Raw genomic sequence first — 18,360 nt, forward strand, 5'->3', positions numbered from 1 at the left:
AACCCACAGCTTTTGGTGCAGGGAAGCCAGGTTTTAAAACAAGATCAGCGAGAAACAGAAGCAGGTAGAGGGCTGGGGGCTGGGGAAGGATAGAGACAGCGAGAGATGCCCGAGGGACCCTCACCTGCTGAAATCTCCCTACCCTCACTGCAGAAGTGGGAGAGAACCTCCGGAGGATGCCAATCCCAACCTTCAAGCCACCTCAAGCTGAAAGTGAATGAAGCATAAACAAACCTTCCCCAGTGTGACCTGTCCGCATTCCAGACCCTCAGGATCCAGGAGCATAATGAGTGGTTGTTTATGTAACTTGAATTTCTTACACATCTATAGTAACTGGAGCGATACCATGTATATTCTTCTCTGACCTCTTTTTTGTGGCTGTCTTTCCCCTGAAATCTCATACTCTCTCCTGAATCTCATACTCCTCAATAGGAAGGGAGTAGCTAAAGTTTTGAACCCAAGTGTCATCTCCCAGATCCAATTATGTCACAGAGCATATACACGCTCTCCTTTTCTAAGCACTTCCCAAATTTGATATTTTTATTTATTTTTTTAGAAGATTTTATTTATTTATTCATGATAGACATAGGGGGAGAAAAAGAGGCAGAGACACAGGCAGAGGGAGAAGCAGGCTCCACGCAGGGAGCCCGACGTGGGACTTGATCCCAGGACTCCAGGATCGCGCCCGGGGCCAAAGGCAGGCGCCAAACCGCTGAGCCACCCAGGGATCCCCGAGTGAAGCCACTTTAATGTTTTGCTTTTTCCACATAGATAACTTCATATCAGCTAAAAAATCATGAAATGAAGAACTGATTATGAAACTGCAGACCCAAAATCACTGGAGTAATAAGTAGGTTTTCCCCAGAGGATTGTTAGAATAAATAACCAGAATACCAAGGATTATGTTTATTTTTTTAATTTTTATTTATTTATGATAGTCACAGAGAGAGAGAGAGAGGCAGAGACATAGCCAGAGGGAGAAGCAGGCCCCATGCACCAGGAGCCTGACGTGGGATTTGATCTCGGGTCGCGCCCTGGGCTAAAGGCAGGCTCTAAACCGCTGCGCCACCAAGGGATCCCCCAAGGATTATATTTAAGTAGTAAACACAACGTATATATTTTAAAATAATAAATAAAGAACAGCGATGGAGATACTATAGCACAGACAGTATGAAATATATTTTTTAAGACAGATGAAATTTGTAAGTAGTTTTAGGCATTAAAGAGGACACAGAGATATAGGATAGTATGCACTGCTGTCTACAAAAATATAATCTGAATAAATTAGACTGCTAGTCATAGAATTAGATGTCACTTACAGTCAGTTCATTGCATGTTTAATGATACCCAGGTACATACTAATCCATATATCATTTGTATTTCAAACCCATAGGTCTCTCCATATTTGTCTTTAAATTTTACATGTTGAACTTACAAAAAGCTAAATGGTTGTGTAAGAAATCCAAATAACTAGCCCTTCTGGGTACTTTATGCTTTATTTGTATATGTGTACATCTCTTCCTCAGATAAACAATGGATTTAAAGTTAACAATTTTGCTTGTAGGAAAACATCAAATAAACCTAAAGCTGCAAAGACATAATATTCATGTGGGCGAAAATTCACTTGTGTCTACTGAAGGAGTACCGAACTTTATCAAAAGCTATTTCATCATCTATTTGGATGATCATATGATTTTTCTCTTTTGATTCTTTAATCTGTCACAAATTACACTGATTTTCTAATGCTAGAATCAATGGTAAATTCCTAATTTAAGCCATCCTGGGTAGGCTTAAATTATGTATTATTTTACATGTTGATGGATTTGGTTTGCCAAAATTTTCATCTAGATATGAGTGATGATGATCTAAATTGTCTTTTCATATTTTACCTCTCCAATTGCTTGGAGAGTTATACTAGTTATACTAGTATAGGTTATACTAGTTTCATGAAATTAGTTAGGAAAGATCTTCTCTATCCTCTTCGACAGTGACAAGGTCATCAAAGACAAAGTCTGGAGAATGGTTCCAGAGTAAAGGAGACTTAAAAACATGCAAACTAAACAGAACATGTAATCCTAGATTAAATCCTAGACCAGAAATTTTTTTCTTTTGCCATGCAGATATTTATTGGACTATGGATAAAATTCAAATAAGGTCTGTAGGTTAGATGATTACATTGTATCAGCGTTAACTTCTGATTTTTATTATTGTACTGTGAATGTCCTTATTTTTAGGAAACACCTACCTATTAGAGGTGAAGGACTAGCATGTCTGTAATTTATTCTCAAATATTTCAGGGAAAAAATGGCAGGAGGCGGCAGCACCGGGACAAGGAGAGAGAAGGCCATCAGGATAATCTGTGGTCAAAGGACTCTGGTCACAGTGACATCTAATATCTAATTTTAAATGTTCACCTTTCATTATGTGCAAACCTCTACAAGTTTTGCTCTAAGTAGGGTCTGATACTCCTTGTAATTTAGGAAATAAAAGGAGATTTTTCTTCATGTGATACAGAGGTGCATGGAGGGGTGCAAAGCTTGGAAAAGCTGTCATGTCAATCCAGAATGTGCCAGCAGAGGTCTTGGCACACCGGTCCAGAGCAGAAAGTGACAGGAGACTACCAGAAGAGGTTTGTGGACTGTGGATGCATTTCTGGCATTCTCAGAAATCTCAATAGAAGGAAACTAGAGAATAGATCAAACTTTCAGTATTTACACACCATTGCTCATACAAAATTAATTGGGCTTTAAAAATCTCAGTAACACTGACAGTTTGGAGAATACTTTTCTCTGCCATAAACTAAAAGAAATTGAACTAAATGGTTCAGCCCTCACTCCCTTTCTTTGTGTCAAACCTAGAGTCAAGAGAGAGTAAAAACAGGTGCCAAGTAGTTTGGAGTCAGGTAGATTCACGACTGTATGAAGGGAACCTCACCCAGTTTTCAGAACTACATAACCTATGTTGTAAATGTGATCCATGCCTTGAACCGGGAAATAGATAAGAAGGGATGGGATCATGACAGCCTTATACAAAAGAGAATAAAAGGAGGTTGTAGGAAAATAGGATGTGGTAAACAGGGGGATGCACCACCCAGACCCCGCCTTCAAGGACAGACTTGCTACCCAGATTTGGAAAGGGCTGTCAGTAGCCTCTTAATGTAAGCTCCTCCAGAACTTGACTCAGCTGAGGCGAGCTGCATTGCCTCTGGTCGTGAGCCACTCTTAGACTCACAACTCTCAACTGGCTACTGGAGAATGAGACATGTGACAATATAAAGACTCAGCCATTCAGCTCAAAGCAAGACAACTCTGTTGTTGCACAATTCATTCCACTTCTTCCTGCTTGAGTTGGCTGAGGTTTCCTTGAGAACTCCATCACTGTTCGACTTCTTTCTTTGCCCAATTCTGCTTCCTTCCCCTTTTCTTTGCAGTGTCAATCTGTCCTAAACATCTTGCACCTGAAACTCCATCTCAGCATCTGCTTCTGGAGAACTCAGCTTGCAGCATGGGATAAGAGGACATAGTAGACTCTGTAGCCATAAGAAAGAGAAACAGTGTGGCAAACATAGCTGATTATGAACAAAGATACATGTCACCTTCTCTTCACCTCCTTTCATGCTCAGCCAAGGCCCTCTCTTCTTGGTCTCTCTTACACTAGGTAGTAAAATGTCTTTTTTTCTGATGCTTTCAGAGAAATCCCAAACTGACCATGGTGAAAAGAAATTAGAAGCTTATTTCTCATAGAGAAGTTGAAAAATGATGTTAGCTCTTCTCTGAGAAGTCATCAAAATCCAAGATTCCTTCTTTTCTGTTGCTTGCCTCAGTCAACATGCTTCACATCAAAATCAATTAGCCTAGGTTGTGGTGCAAGAACAAATCCCCAAATCTCAATGGCTTACAACAAACATTTTGTTTCTTGACTATACTCCATGCCTATTGGGAGCTCACATTGGCTTAGCTCCACATCCTTCTCATGTGGAGATCCAGGCAGCCAGGAGACTCCCTATCTGAGACATTGCCAGTCTTCTGGTAGAAGGAAACAAGAGCAAGGAGAAACCACATGATGGCTCTTTGAGGTTTAGCACACTTTACTTCTACTCACATTTAATTGGCCAAAGCAAATCACATGGTCAGGCTTGCTTTCAATGGGGCAGTAAATGATTACATTTACTAACCCAGAGAGGGGCAGAAAATATTTTGGAAAAAAAATACAAAAATATATATATTTGCTCACAAAGATTCACTTCCCTTTCTTTCCTATTCAAAATACACCCCCACAAACACTTTAAGGAAACATCTCAAAAATTCCATCCAATGGGATGTCCCATCGTGGACAAAGTCCAAATCTTGTGATAGTCTTTTTAAAAAGATTTTACTTACTTATTCATGAGAGACGCACAAAGCAAGACAGAGACATAGGCAGAGGGAGAAGCAGGCTTCCCATGGGGAGCTGGATGCCTGACTCGATCCTGGGACTCAGGGATTACGCCCTGAGCCAAAGGCAAGACGCTCAACCACTAACCACCCAGGTGTCCCTTGTAATAGTCTTTATATCAGGTCTGGATATGACTCCTCTGGATATTTATGAATTAGACATACAAGTTATCTTTCCTCCACACAAAACATTTATACTCGATACAATGTGGAACAGTAATGGGATAACTTCAGTCCCCGCACCTCCAATTTGGACAGAGGAAGAATGGGAGGGACAGAGTAGTCACAGAAATTCTCAAGTCCCTCTGGGCAGACATTGTAAGGGTTTTTTACCTGGGGTGGGGAGTGTTCCCTGATCAATTTTACTCCCAGTAAGTGGTTCCTCCATTCATTATTCCCTCTGGTTCTTGATTTTTACCCTCATGGAGTTCCTTCTTTCCCATCATCTTCTTCAACCACTTTTAAAGAGGGAATTGGGAACCATGTCCTCCTTAGATGCTGAGCAACTTTCTCAACATACCACTTGTCCACAGAATGGGTCTAATGAGTTGTTTTAAGTCACAAAGAGCCAGAATTTTTGTTTTCTCAGTCCAGATTATGGTTCTTTGGCAATTTACCTTTTATCAAAAACACATTTGTTGTTGTTGTTTGAATCTATTTGGCTCCAGTTTACTCCATGTGCCCATACCTATACTTTTTTAAAGATTTTATTTATTTATTCATGAGAGTCACACACACAGAGGCAGAGACACAGGCAGAGGGAGAAGCAGTCTCCTTGCAGGAAGCCTGATGTGGGACTCGATCCCAGGACTCCAGGATCATGCCCTGAGCCGAAGGCAAGCGCTCAACTGCTGAGCCACCCAGGCATCCCCAGTTTTTTTTTAAAAAGCTCATTAAGGGAGGAATAATTCTAGATTTACAGAAAAGTTGCAAAGATAGTACAGAAAGTTTGCATATACTCTTTACTCGGTTTCACTTTATGTTAATTAACATCTTACATAACCATGGCACATTTGTCAAAATTAAAAATTAGCATTGGTACATTATTATTAACTAAAGTACAGATTTTATTTGAACTTCACCTGTTTTAACACAAGTGTCCTTTTGCTATTCTAGGATTCAGTCCAAAATACCAAATTGCATTTAATCACTTCTTTTTATAAAGAGTTGACTTACTCTGAATGAAAAGGATCTAAAGGGCAGCCCAGGTGGCTCAGCGGTTTAGCACTGCCTTCAGCCCAGGGTCTGATCCTGGAGACCTGGGATCAAGTCCCACATCGGGCTCCCTGTGTGGAGCCTGCTTCTCCCTCTACCTGTGTCTCTGCCTCTCTCTGTGTGTGTATCTCTCATGAATAAATAAATAAAAATCTTAAAAAAAAAAAGGATCTAAAAAAGAGAGGCAGAGACACAGGCAGAGGGAGAAGCAGGCTCCTCGCAGGAAGCCTGATGTAGGACTGGATACCAGGACTCCGGGATCATGCCCCGAGCTGAAGGCAAATGCTCAACCACTGAGCTACCCAGGTGTCCCCCTATAATTCTTTTTGAGTTACACTTCTCTCTGTAGATTTAATTACATGTACCTTGAGCTTAATAGCCTTCCATAGGATATCCATGCACTCAGGCTCTTTTCTCTGAACCATATTGTCCACTTAAAGGATTTATTTGCTGCCAACTTAATTGATTCAGAGGTTTCAATCAGAGGCTTAATGGCCACTTCATTAACTGTATCTCTGCTAAGAGGCTAAGTTTGAATCAGTCATTGTCACCACAAGACTTTCTTAGATTTCTTTTATTAGTTGGAGATAAGACATATTTGCAACTTTCTGCCCTGAAAAGTCCAAAAGTGTCTATACTCTCTATTATCTTTCCTTCTTTCTTGTAAACAAATAAATGCTTTTCCAAGCACATCAGTTTTTTTTCCCTTCTGTATTACCTTATCAAATGGCAACCAAGGTGAATTACTAACACCTGTTTCCTGATCGCTTACTCAAAATCCACAGGCTCACTTAACACATTACCTTCATTCCAACGTATTAAAGGTAACTTTTTTTTTTTTTTTATGATAGTCACAGAGAGAGAGAGAGAGAGAGGCAGAGACATAGGCAGAGGGAGAAGCAGGCTCCATGCACCGGGAGCCCGACGTGGGATTCGATCCCGGGCCTCCAGGATCGCGTCCTGGGCCAAAGGCAGGCGCTAAACCGCTGCGCCACCCAGGGTTCCCTAAAGGTAACTTTTTAATCAAATATTTAACTACAACATAACATAGGTTGCCATCTATTCAGTCTCCAGTAATACCTTTTCATTGTACATTGCTTGGCCCTGGAAACAAAGCTGCATATTTTTTTTTAAATTTTTATTTATTTATGATAGTCACAGAGAGAGAGAGAGAGAGGCAGAGACATAGGCAGAGGGAGAAGCAGGCTCCATGCACCGGGAGCCTGATGTGGGATTCGATCCTGGGTCTCCAGGATCGTGCCCTGGGCCAAAGGCAGGCGCCAAACCGCTGCGCCACCCAGGGATCCCCAAAGCTGCATATTTTAGTGTTTTGTTGTTTTGCAGTGTTCCCCCTAAGCACCAATTTCTGTATCAGTCAGACCAGGCCAGATTTTGTTGTGATAACAAGTTAGTCTAAAAGTCTCAGTGACTTAAAACAACAAATATTGATTTGACTCTCTATGTATCTATGTATCTATCTATCTTTCTATCTATCATCTATCTATCTATCTATTTCATTTCGGGACCCACGCCGAATGTGGAATATTGCCCATCTTGTGTCAGAAGGAAAAGAAAACACACACTATGTGTCAGAGGTAACACACACTATGTCTGCTCATATTCCATTGCTCAAAACAAATCATATTACCAGTCCTGAAACCAATGGGGCACAGAATATGATCTACTTCTCAGCAGGGACACCAACCATGTTGAAAATATTACAATTTACCACACTGTGCCCCAGGATGCCTGACCAGCTTCTGGAGTCTTGTCCACAGTTCAGCTAGCAGAAAAGAGAGAAGGTGGGGTTTCACTTTCTTTTTAAGGACACAATACAAAAATTACACACATAATTTCTAATCACATCCCACTGGCCAGATCTTGGGAACAAGCCATATCTAATGGCTTAGTAGTACAGCAATGTAGTTTTTAGCTGGGTGTCCATATAGTTTTTTATTTGGTTCAATAATGTTTGTCTTTTACTTGGAAAATTTACTCTAAGCAGTATTCAAGAAAGAGCACCAACCTTACACAAATCTTTTGGAGAATAAAGTAAAGAACACTTTCCTGAATCTGATAAAGATGACTTACAAAATAAGACCCATTAAAAATCACACCCAATAAGGAAATATTGAAACCTCTCCTCTAGGGTTTTGGAATAAGAGAAGGGTGCTCTTTATTTTTACTTCTATTCAACACTGTACCAGAGACCTCAGTGCAATAAGGCAAGAATAGCCAAACAATCTTGAAGAACAACAAAGAACAATGTTAAGACACTGAAATGCAGAAGACCCACAGATTAAGGAGAATTGAGAAGCAGACAATTCACAGTCACCTGATTTAGGCCACAGAGAGGGAGCGAGGTGGAAGAGGGAGCGAACTCAAACTCGCATGCGGCCAGGACTAGGTTGGGGGGAGTGAGGCAGTGTTGTGCAACTGACGGGTGGCACCCTGGTGTTCAGATTTTGATATTTTGTTCATTGTGGAGTTTTGCATTAATTTTGATTTTTTAAAGATAGTATTTATCTTAATTACTGAAAAGTTTTTTGGGGGAAGGGGAGGTGTCGTGGAGAGGAAGAGTGCGTCCTTAAATTTTATAGTGGTGACTGGTGCCTCATTCTCCTTCCGCTAGCCAGCCCTGATACGCTTCTTAACTTAAATATAGTCACGATGATGGTTCCAAGGCTTTAGACCTATGTCAAAATTCATCACATTGTATGCTTTAAACATGTGCAGTTTAATGTATGTTAATTATACTTCAAGACAGCTGTTTTTATTTTTTAAAGGTTTTATTTATTTATTCATGAGAGAGAGAGAGGCAGAGACACAGGCAGAGGGAGAAGCAGGCTCCATGCACCGGGAGCCCGATGTGGGACTCGATCCCGGGTCTCCAGGATCGCGCCCTGGGCCAAAGGCAGGCGCCAAACCACTGCGCCACCCAGGGATCCCTGTTTTTATTTTTTAAATTCTTTTTCAAGACATCTGTTTTTAAAAAAGCATTGTAAGAAATAGACTGTAGGCTCATTGTGGGTGAACTCTCCCCGAAGCTGCGGTCTTCCCGCCGAGACTGGCGCAGCCAGCCCCGCGAGAGCCGAAACCCACATCCCCACCCAAGGCCCCGCGCTTGGCGCGGGGGACCTGAGCCTCCAGGCGCAACGAGTCCTGTCGGGAGCCGCGCCAGCCGTGGCTGCACCCGGGCTGGCGCCGGCGCGCGGGAGCCGCAGCCCTGCCGGGGCGCGCCCTGCTGCCGAGGTTGGTGCCCGCGCACCTTCTCCACCTTCCCCGGGCGGGCCTGTCCGCTGCCGGGCCGGGAGCGCGTTTCCATTCCCCGCGGAGAAACACGCGCCCCCTGAGCCGCGCCCCTTCCTGGAGGCGCGGAGCGCGTCCTCTGCAGGTGTCGGTCGCCCCACCCGCGGAGTGGCAGGCACCGCCCCAGGGGGAGGGGGTGCGGCCGAGCGCACTGAGGGTGCGTCCGGTTGCCCAGGAGACCGGGCGGTACCACGTGTGGCCACCCCTGGGGGAATGAAGTTAAGAATGATTCGTTTAGTTTTTATTATGAAATATTTCAGATGTACAAAAAGGCATACCGCCCCCCGTGAATCTACCTCCCACCCTAGGGAACAAATGCCACTACACCTGCATTGTCCTGTATCTTCCCTCCGGGGCCTCATTCCCCCCCCTCCCCACCTTCTACTTTTCATCTCCCCTCCTCCCCCTCCTTTGTCCATTCACAAACCATCCTTTTTATTTAGCGGAGGTATTAGGCTCCTCTGACTTAGTAGCCAAGTGTAGTCGTTTTGGAAATTCCAGAGCAACCCAAAAGTCTTGAAAACGACTTCTTTGCTCTAGTTCACATCATGGAAAATCGAGGAGCGGATATACGATCCTTTTGTAGACCACGATTTAAGAACGAGGTTAACAAAGGGGAAATGCCTCAATTGAAAGCCCTGAATTTAATTCTCTTGTGTCTATTTTACCAAATAGTATTAAAGCTCTCTAAGTCTCCATTAAAAGTATTAGTTAAGATAGAGTTGGAGGGTTCACGTAAAAATGGTTGAATATTTAGCTTCGATATTCGGGACTGAGAAGGACAGATCGGGACCTGCGGGCCTCGGGGCTTGTGCCCCGGGCTTCACAGCAAACAAACCGACTTTCAGCCAGACGGTAGTGTTCCTCAGTCTGCACGGGAATCCAGAACACCGCCCAAACCGCGCGCAGACCGAATTGTCACATGAGCCACGTGCAGGTGCAAGAACACTGCGAGGACCTGGAGGAGGCTGCAGGGAAAGTACCGAGAGATGAACGTGTCGACTACCCCGGGGCCACCTCGTGGGCAGCGCCTATGTCCTGTTGCGGCGCAGGGAGAGCGCAGGGCAGGCAGCGGCCGCACTCCGCCCCCGCGGGTCAACTGGCAGGCTGTGGGTAGTGCTGAGCTGTCCTCTGTCACCGACGTCCCGGAGCCACGCGGTCGCTGTCGGCCGTGTGAGGTGGGCGAGTGTCCCCGCGGTGGCAGCTGCGACTTCGTACACCTGCACCCCAGCTCCTGGAACCCCCGACGTCAGCTGGGTGGGCGAGGACCCCAGGCGCAGACCTGAGCACCAGCCCAAGACCAGCGCTTAAGTCTTAACTCCAAAACCAATCGGAACTCCAAGCTCCCAAACCCAAGACCAGTTTGGATCTCCAATCTGGATAGCAGTCCCTGTGCACCAGCTCTGATGCCACCCAAGAAACTAGTCACCCCCTAGGTCCCATACCGGCCGCTGTCCCCGAGAAAGAACGCGACGACTTTCCCCAGACCACGGGCTTGGCTGCTTCTGAGACCCTGGTTCCCTTGACCTCCACCGTGACAGGTGACCTCCACCTAGCCGGTGTCGAGGCGGAGAAAAATCAAGGCCATTCCACCGCAAGTTTAGCATTAGCACAAGTACAGCCATCTTAGGCCCCTGTGAATAAGAGCTGAACTTTATAGGAAAAACTGCAGAAAGAATCCCATATCAGAAAGACAACAGAGCTCAGAATTGCCCTGGGCAGAGACAACCGTATCAGAAAGACAACAGAGCCCACACCAGTGGTAGAAAGTCCCATACTAGAATGAGAACAGAGCTCAATGCCCTTGAAAGCGCCACATCAGAATGTAAACAGAACTTGGAGAAATTCTTCCACCCCTTCTGAAAATCCCCTAGACCAACCTATAAAAAACCCAGCTGTAACCCACTTCGAGGTCCAAGTCCCTGCTCCACTGTATCGGGTATACTTGGACCCAAGCTCGAGCTTGCTAATAAACCCTCGTGCACTTGCATTGGTGTTGGGTCTTTGGTGGTTTCTCGGATTTGCAATCTTGGGCACAACAGCCAGGACCCCTCCAAAAAGCTCCCTTAACTCCCCTGCGCCATCCTCTCCAGGCTCCAGGGCTCTATGGTGTAATCTGTTCAACACAGGGACCTTATCTTACCACCCTGCCCCTAATAAAGTTCTGTATTGAGGGTTGGGGGGAAAAAAGTATTAGTAAAGAAAGGATTCTTAAATTTTTATTTTATTTAAAGATTTAAAAAAAAAAAAAAAAAAGATTTTATTCACCTCCTGACCCCCAAGAAGACAGAACCTGAGGTGAGACTTGATTTCAGGAACCTGGGATCATGACCTGAGCGAAGGTAGATGCTTAACTGACTAAGCTACCCAGGGGCCTGAGATTCCTAAACTTTTAAAGTACCACTAATTTCTGGCCTAAAGTTAATTTAAATAGATTGTTTCCTTATCAGTAATAAGCCCATACTTTTGAAGTCAGATTTTCCTGTTTCTCAATTCAAAAGTTTTTAGAGAGAAATGATTTATATTAGAAAGATAGAATATAGGACACCTTGGTGTCTCAGCGGTTGAGCGCCTGTCTTCGGCCCAGGGTGTGATCCTGGAGTCCTGGGATCGAGTGCTACCTCCTGCTTCCTCATGGAGCCTGCTTATCCCTCTGCCTGTCTCTCTTTCTGTGTCTCATGAATATAGAAATAAAATCTTTAAAAAAAAGAAAAGAAAGATAGAATATTGTTTAAATTTTATTTCTTGTTTCTACATTAATTTTCATGTTTATTCTATTGAATGTAGTATTTACCTTTAAATATTTTGTTTCTCAATTTTAACTTTTTTTCAAGCAGAAAACAAAACTTGTCTGAAAATTAAATTTGTTAATGAATTTAATGTGTTTATGCAAGTTTCAGAGTCATGTTTATAGGGTGACCCACCGAGCTAGTATTTTCTTCTCTATGCGTGGAGGGTATTTCTTAAAGGGTTGACATATTTAAAGGATTAGAGATTTTGGCTTATTTTCTTATTTTTTTTTCCTGAAAATCTTAGAGTCCCCTCTATTAGATTTATATGAGCCCTTGGTTGTATGTTGAAACTGATCAATATAACCATAGGATTTGAGAGGCATTCGTGCATTTATTTTCTAATACCTTCTGAAGATAGGCTATTTTTCAAAGGCAGCTACTTCTCTTAATTATCCTTAGCATATCCTCACCACCTCACAAGGAGCAAACAGCTTTTTGAACTATATTACTTCAGTATCAGATATATTGGGGTCCCAACTGGGGCATGGCTTTCCCCAGGATTCCTCATTGCATTTATCAGTTTATTAACGTATAAGAAAGCTCAGTCTATCAAGTCTCAAGGCACCCCCTCACTTTGATCTGATTAAACATGGAGATATTTATTTATTTATTTATTTATTTATGAGATTTTATTTATTTATTCATAAGAGACATACAGAGAGAGGCAGAGACACAGGAAGAGAGAGGAGAAGCAGGCTCCAGGCAGGGATCCCAATGTGGGACTCGATCCCCGGACTCCAGGATCACACCTTGTGCCAAAGGCAGACCCTCAACTACTAAGCCACTCAAGTGTCCCAGGCATGGAAATATTTAAAGGGGATAGAAATACACTCTGAAAAAGCTGAATACTGTATGATTCCATCTATATGACATCCTGGAAAAGACAGTAAAAAGATCAGTGGTTGTCCACAGTTCGGAAGGAGGGACTGTGGTAGGGAGAATAGGTGGAGCCAGGGATTTTTAGGACAGTGCAACTGTTCTGCATGATACTGTAATGGAGCATACATATTATTACACGTTTGTCAAAAACCCACAGAATGTACAACACAAAAGTGGGCTCTAATATGGACTTTAACTATGGACTTTAATTAATAAGAATGAATCAATATTGGTTCATCAATTATTATAAATTCTACACTAAGGAAAGATATTCATAAATAGGGAAAACTAGAAGGGGAGTAAGGAAGTATATATTTGTATTTTGTGCTCAATTTTCCTGTAAAGCTAGAACTACCTTGAAAAATAAAGTATTAGCTTTTGAAAATCCAGTTAGAAAATGAACATGAGGGACGTGGTTAAGCGTCTGCCTTTGGCTCAGGGCCTGATCCTGGAGACCCGGCATCAAGTCCCACATCAGGCTTCCTGCATGGAGCCTGCTTATTCTTCTGCCTATGTCTCTGCCTCTCTCTCTCTCTGTGTCTCTCATGAATAAATAAAATCTTAAAAAAAAATGAACAAGAGACATTCATCAAAGAAGATATACACAGCAAATAAGCACATGAAAAAACATTCAGTATCACTAGCCATTGGGAAATGCAAATTAAGGCCCTGGTTAGATTTTGCTATAGTAAAATAAATAGCAACAACACCAAATGCTAGTAAAGATACAGAGAAACTGGATCTCTCATAGCTTACTCATGGGAATATGAAATGGTATAGGCATTCTGGAAAAGTTTCTTTAAAAAAGAAATATGCACTTACCACAGGACCTAGCAATTGTGCTCCCAGGCATTTATTTCAAGAAATGAAAATCTATGTCCACTCAAAACCTGTACATAATTATTTATAGCAGCTTTATCTGTAATAGCTCCAAACTGGAAGCAACCAAAGTGCCCCTCAATAAACTCTGGTCCATCCATAGCATGAAATACCACTCAGAAATAAAAAGGAACAAACTATCAATAGACACAACAACTGGATAAATCCTAAAGGCATTATGCTGAGTGAGAACAGCCAATTTAAAAAAGTCATATACTAAAAAAAAAAGGTCATATACTTTATGATTCCATTTATATAACATTCTTGAAGTTACAAAATTATAGAGATAAAATAAAGATTAGTTGCCAGAGGTTAGGGATGGTGGTGGAGGGGAATGCATGTATATAACTATAAAGGAGTAGCATAATGGAGATCTTTGTGATGGAATTGTTCTTTTAAAAAAAATTTTTTTTTATTTATTCATGAGAGAGAGAGAGACAGAGGGAGAAGCAGGCTCCATGCAGGGAACCCAACATGGGACTCGATCCCAGGTCTCTAGGATCACGCCCTGGGCTGAAGGCAGCGCTAAACCGCTGAGCCACCCGGGCTGCCCTATAATGGAATTATTCTTGATTAGGGTGGTAGGTATACAAATTTACAATAAAACTGTACCATTGTACCAATATCAATTTCCTGGTTTTGATATACTATAATTACATAAGATGTAGCCATTGGAAGAAACTAAAATGGTACACAGGACCTCTCTCCAAGAACTTTGAAACTTCCTGTGAATATATAATTATTTCTAAATAAAAAGATCTTGTTTTAGAGAGAGAGAGAGAGAGAGCGAAACAGCTCATGCTTGCATGTGAGCCAGGGGACATGGGGAGGGGCGTGGTTCAGAGGGAGAGGGAGAGAGAATCTCAAGCAGGGTCCATGTTGGCATGAGCCTGATGTAAGCCTCAATCCCAGTACTCTTGAGATCATCACCTGAGCCAAAATCAAGAGTTGGACACTTAACCAACTGAGCCACTCAGGCGCCCCCAAAATAAAAAGTTTTCTTAAAAAGGCAAGTATAGGTTGAAAGGATATATATGCAACACATAAATGACCATATTAGCATCAGAATATACAAAGAATAAAAAAAAAGAATATACAAAGAAAACAAATAAAAAGATTAACAAATAGGATTTAAATCTTTTTGTTTAAAAGATTAACAAATAGAAAACAAATAAAAAGATTAAAACAAACAAATAGGAATATGCAAAAATAATTTAACAGAATTGATGAAGAAACACAACTGGCCAACAAATATAAGAGAAGATACTCAGCTTCGGAGTAATTGGAGAAATGTAAAGGAAAACTGCAGTTATCATTTCATTCCCTTCAGATTGGCAGACATTTTGTAAGCCTGACAACATGAAGTCTTGACCAAATGTAGGAAAATTGGAACTCTGATTTGTTATTGGTAGCAGTATAAAATGGTGCAACAATGTGGAGAAAATTTTATAGTTTATAGTAAAACTGGAAATGTACATAACCTTTACCCATCAATTCCACATTTTGGCTTGTACTTTAGTAAAACAAAAAATAAAACAAAACCCAAGTATGTCAATAATGTGCACAAGGAGACAAGAACAGTCATTTTAGTACTTTTTGGAACACCAAATATTGGAAATAGCTTAACTGTCCATCAATAATGGAATGAAGAAATAAAATATCCTAATATTTATTGGAGGGAATATTAGGAATAACTTTAAAAGAATAAACTATAACACACGCATTGACATAGATGTGAGAAACAAACAAAAAAAGTTAAAAAATCAAGTTGCAGAAGCATATATATAGAATTATACCATCTTAATCAGCTAAACATGCACATACAACAATGTTACACGTTGTTCCTGGATAGGTGTGTGTAAACAGTGTATGCGAAAAAGGCTGTAAAGATATGCAGTAAACTCAGAATATTGGTTACCTCTGAGAAAAGGAGAGAAAAATAAATTGGGGATGAAAGGCAAAAAGAAACAAATTTATCTACAATATTTTGTTTATTGAATTTTAAAAAGGCTTGAAGTAACTATGGCAAAATGCCAACAGCTATTAATTTGGGGCAAAGGGAAATCTGGGGTAAGGAAAGAAATTTTTGTCATTTATCTTTGTACTTATATAAGTTCATTTTCCTTGCTATTATTACACATACACCACACCAGCCCAAAATGGGGCTTATCCCAGGATACAAGATTGTACCAGAAAGCCATTAATTAATATAAAGTATCACATGAACAATTAATAGAAAGTCAAAATAGTCTCAAATACAAAAATCTGTTTTATAATATTCACTCAAAAAGTGTTCTAGAGAAGCATTATTTTAGAATATTAACAGGAAGGTTTTGGTTTGGTTTGGTTTTTAATTTGAAAAAGACTTGAGGCAGGGCATCCCTGGGTGGCTCAGCGGTTTAGCGCCTGCCTTCGGCTCAAGGTGTGATCCTGGAGTCCCGGGATTAAGTCCCACATCAGACTTCCTACATGGAGCCTCTCTCTCTCTCTCTCTCTCTCTCTCATGAATAAATAAATAAAGTCTTTAAAAAAAAAAAAAGAAAAGAAAAAGACTTGAGGCAACATCAGTCTACACACACACACACACACACACACACATACACACTGCTGGGCCCTGGTGGCAGGGCCACACAAGTGGGTTGGGGTGTCGGAACTAGGGCAAGTGTTCATATATCTGAATGAGTGTGGGTGATTTGGAGATGATGAGGTGAGGAGTCCATGGTGAAGGGAAGTAGGGTTATGAGGGAGCCAGAAAATAACAATCCACAAAGAAACAAACAACAGACACAGGAGGGAGGAGACCCACATCTTTAGGCCTGGCTCTGCTCCCCAGCATCATGCTGTATTACCTTGTACTTCACAGATGAAGACTCAAGTCAGAACATTTATGGCCTGCCCAGTATTACAAGCAGTATTAGATAAACTCCTCTGATTTCTTTCTTTCCCTCACCTCACTGCTCTGATTCTGGTCTCCAGCAGTTTATTGTTCACACACATACTGAAACAGTTCACTTAATTTGGGTCTAAAATTCATCTTACATTTATGGCTAAGGTAATAAAAGCATATTTGTGTCATAAAAGTGAGGATATTGATTGATGTCTAGAGAAAACATCCAGAATATATGTAGGTGTTACCTCTCTCTGGTGAAATAAGTATCTGTTGGTACAGATGATTGTGTTCCTCTTACAGAGGAAATCTTTCTTTACTCTCCACCTGCTGAAGTATTCATAATTATATATTCATTTGTGTCCCATCTCTAAAAGGATGCAAAGAAAGAATTTGTTAAAGTTGGGCAAGTTCACTTTCCAGTGTGTTTAATTAATGTTGGTGAATAAAATAGCCAAATGTATTTGTTCTTTGCTAAGTCTGCTCTATCACCCTCTACACCCCTGCCTGTCTCAGACCTCTGCCAGATTGTCCGGCATCCTGCATCCTGCAGCCCTGGCCTCAACTGAAAGGTGAGTCTCAGTTCTCCTCATGGTCTGTTTGGCTAATTCAGGAAAAGTGTAACCTTAACATGTCCCCTGCCGCCTCTCTTGCCTAAAGTGGATATATCTTAAAGGGTCTGTAAGAACAAGAGGGAATGTGAGCAGTGGAGGTGGGGGTGGGCAGAGCAGAGGGAGAGGGAGAATCCTAAGCCCGTTCCATGCTCAGTGTGGAGCCCAAAGCAGGGTTTGATCCCACGACCCTGAGATCATGACCTGAGCTGAAATCAAGATCAGTTGCTTAACTGACTGAGCCACTCAGGTACCCTTGGATTTTCATCTCAGAGTTCTGTGGTCCTTTTTAGCGCCCATTCTTTCTGTGGAAAAGGCATGGCTCGGATCTCTTCAGGCAGTTTGTACTTACCTCAGTAATAAGAAGATTCCTCAGGGATGCCTGAATGGCTCAGTGGTTGAGTGTCTGCCTTTGGCTCAGGTGATGATGATCAGTTCCGTGCTCAGGTCCTGGGATCAAGTCCCACATCGGGCTCCCTGCAGGGAGCCTGCTTCTCCCTCTGCCTATGTCTCTGCCTTTCTCTGTGTTTCTCATGAATAGAAAGGTGAAATCTTAAAAAAAAAAAAATTTCTCAGGGTAGGGGTGTTGAAGAGAAAGCTCCTGGACATCCTGGATCTGTATGGGTGTCTGCAACTTGACAAGGGAGAAGAAGAGAAATGGATAGTAAATCTGAGCCCCCAGGACAAAAGTACGCCTCCAGGAGGAGTGCTCAGTTTTGATTGCTTTGGAAAACGAAACTAGAATATTCTTTTTTAAAGTTTCAATTTCTTGGAAAATTAGGCTAGATGTGCTCCTGTCTTTTAGGTTTCAATTTCCCAGAAAATTAAATTGGAATGTTCTCACTTTGGGGCATTGGGTGGCTCAGTGGTTGAGCAACTGCCTTCGGCTCAGGTCGTGATCCCGGGGTCCTGGGATGGAATCCCGCGTCCGTCTCCCTGAAGGGAGCCTGCTTCTCCCTCTGCCTATGTCTCTGCCTATGTCTCTGCCTCTCCCTCCGTGTCTCTCATGAATAAATGAATAAAATATTTTTTTAAAAAGACATCTGAAAAAAAAATAAAAAATAAAAAAAATAAAGACATCTGAGTCTTGACATCTTTACTTGAATCTTCAGTAATAAGAAGATTCCTGGGATCCCTGGGTGGCGCAGCGGTTTGGCGCCTGCCTTTGGCCCAGGGTGCGATCCTGGAGACCCGGGATCGAATCCCACGTCGGGCTCCCTGCATGGAGCCTGCTTCTCCCTCTGCCTGTGTCTCTGCCTCTCTCTCTCTCTCTGTGTGTGTGACTATCATAAATAAATAAAAATTAAAAAAAAAAAAAAAAGATTCCTCAGGGATGCCTGAATGGCTCAGTGGTT

The 18,360-nt window shown here is 42.0% G+C and overlaps 1 long non-coding RNA gene across 1 annotated transcript; it reads right to left on the reverse strand.

Annotated features, from left to right (window-relative positions):
• Window positions 1-1,477: 1,477 nt before the first annotated feature.
• On the reverse strand, window positions 1,478-17,870 carry LOC144286134 (uncharacterized). Its single transcript, XR_013354226.1, has 2 exons — window positions 17,358-17,870; window positions 1,478-3,529 (listed from the first exon to the last, which is right to left on the reverse strand). It is a non-coding gene; the product is annotated as an uncharacterized LOC144286134 (long non-coding RNA).
• Between the last annotated feature and the right edge of the window lie 490 nt (window positions 17,871-18,360).

Source organism: Canis aureus, chromosome 16 (genome assembly GCF_053574225.1).
Source record: "Canis aureus isolate CA01 chromosome 16, VMU_Caureus_v.1.0, whole genome shotgun sequence".
NCBI classification, from domain to species: domain Eukaryota; kingdom Metazoa; phylum Chordata; class Mammalia; order Carnivora; family Canidae; genus Canis; species Canis aureus.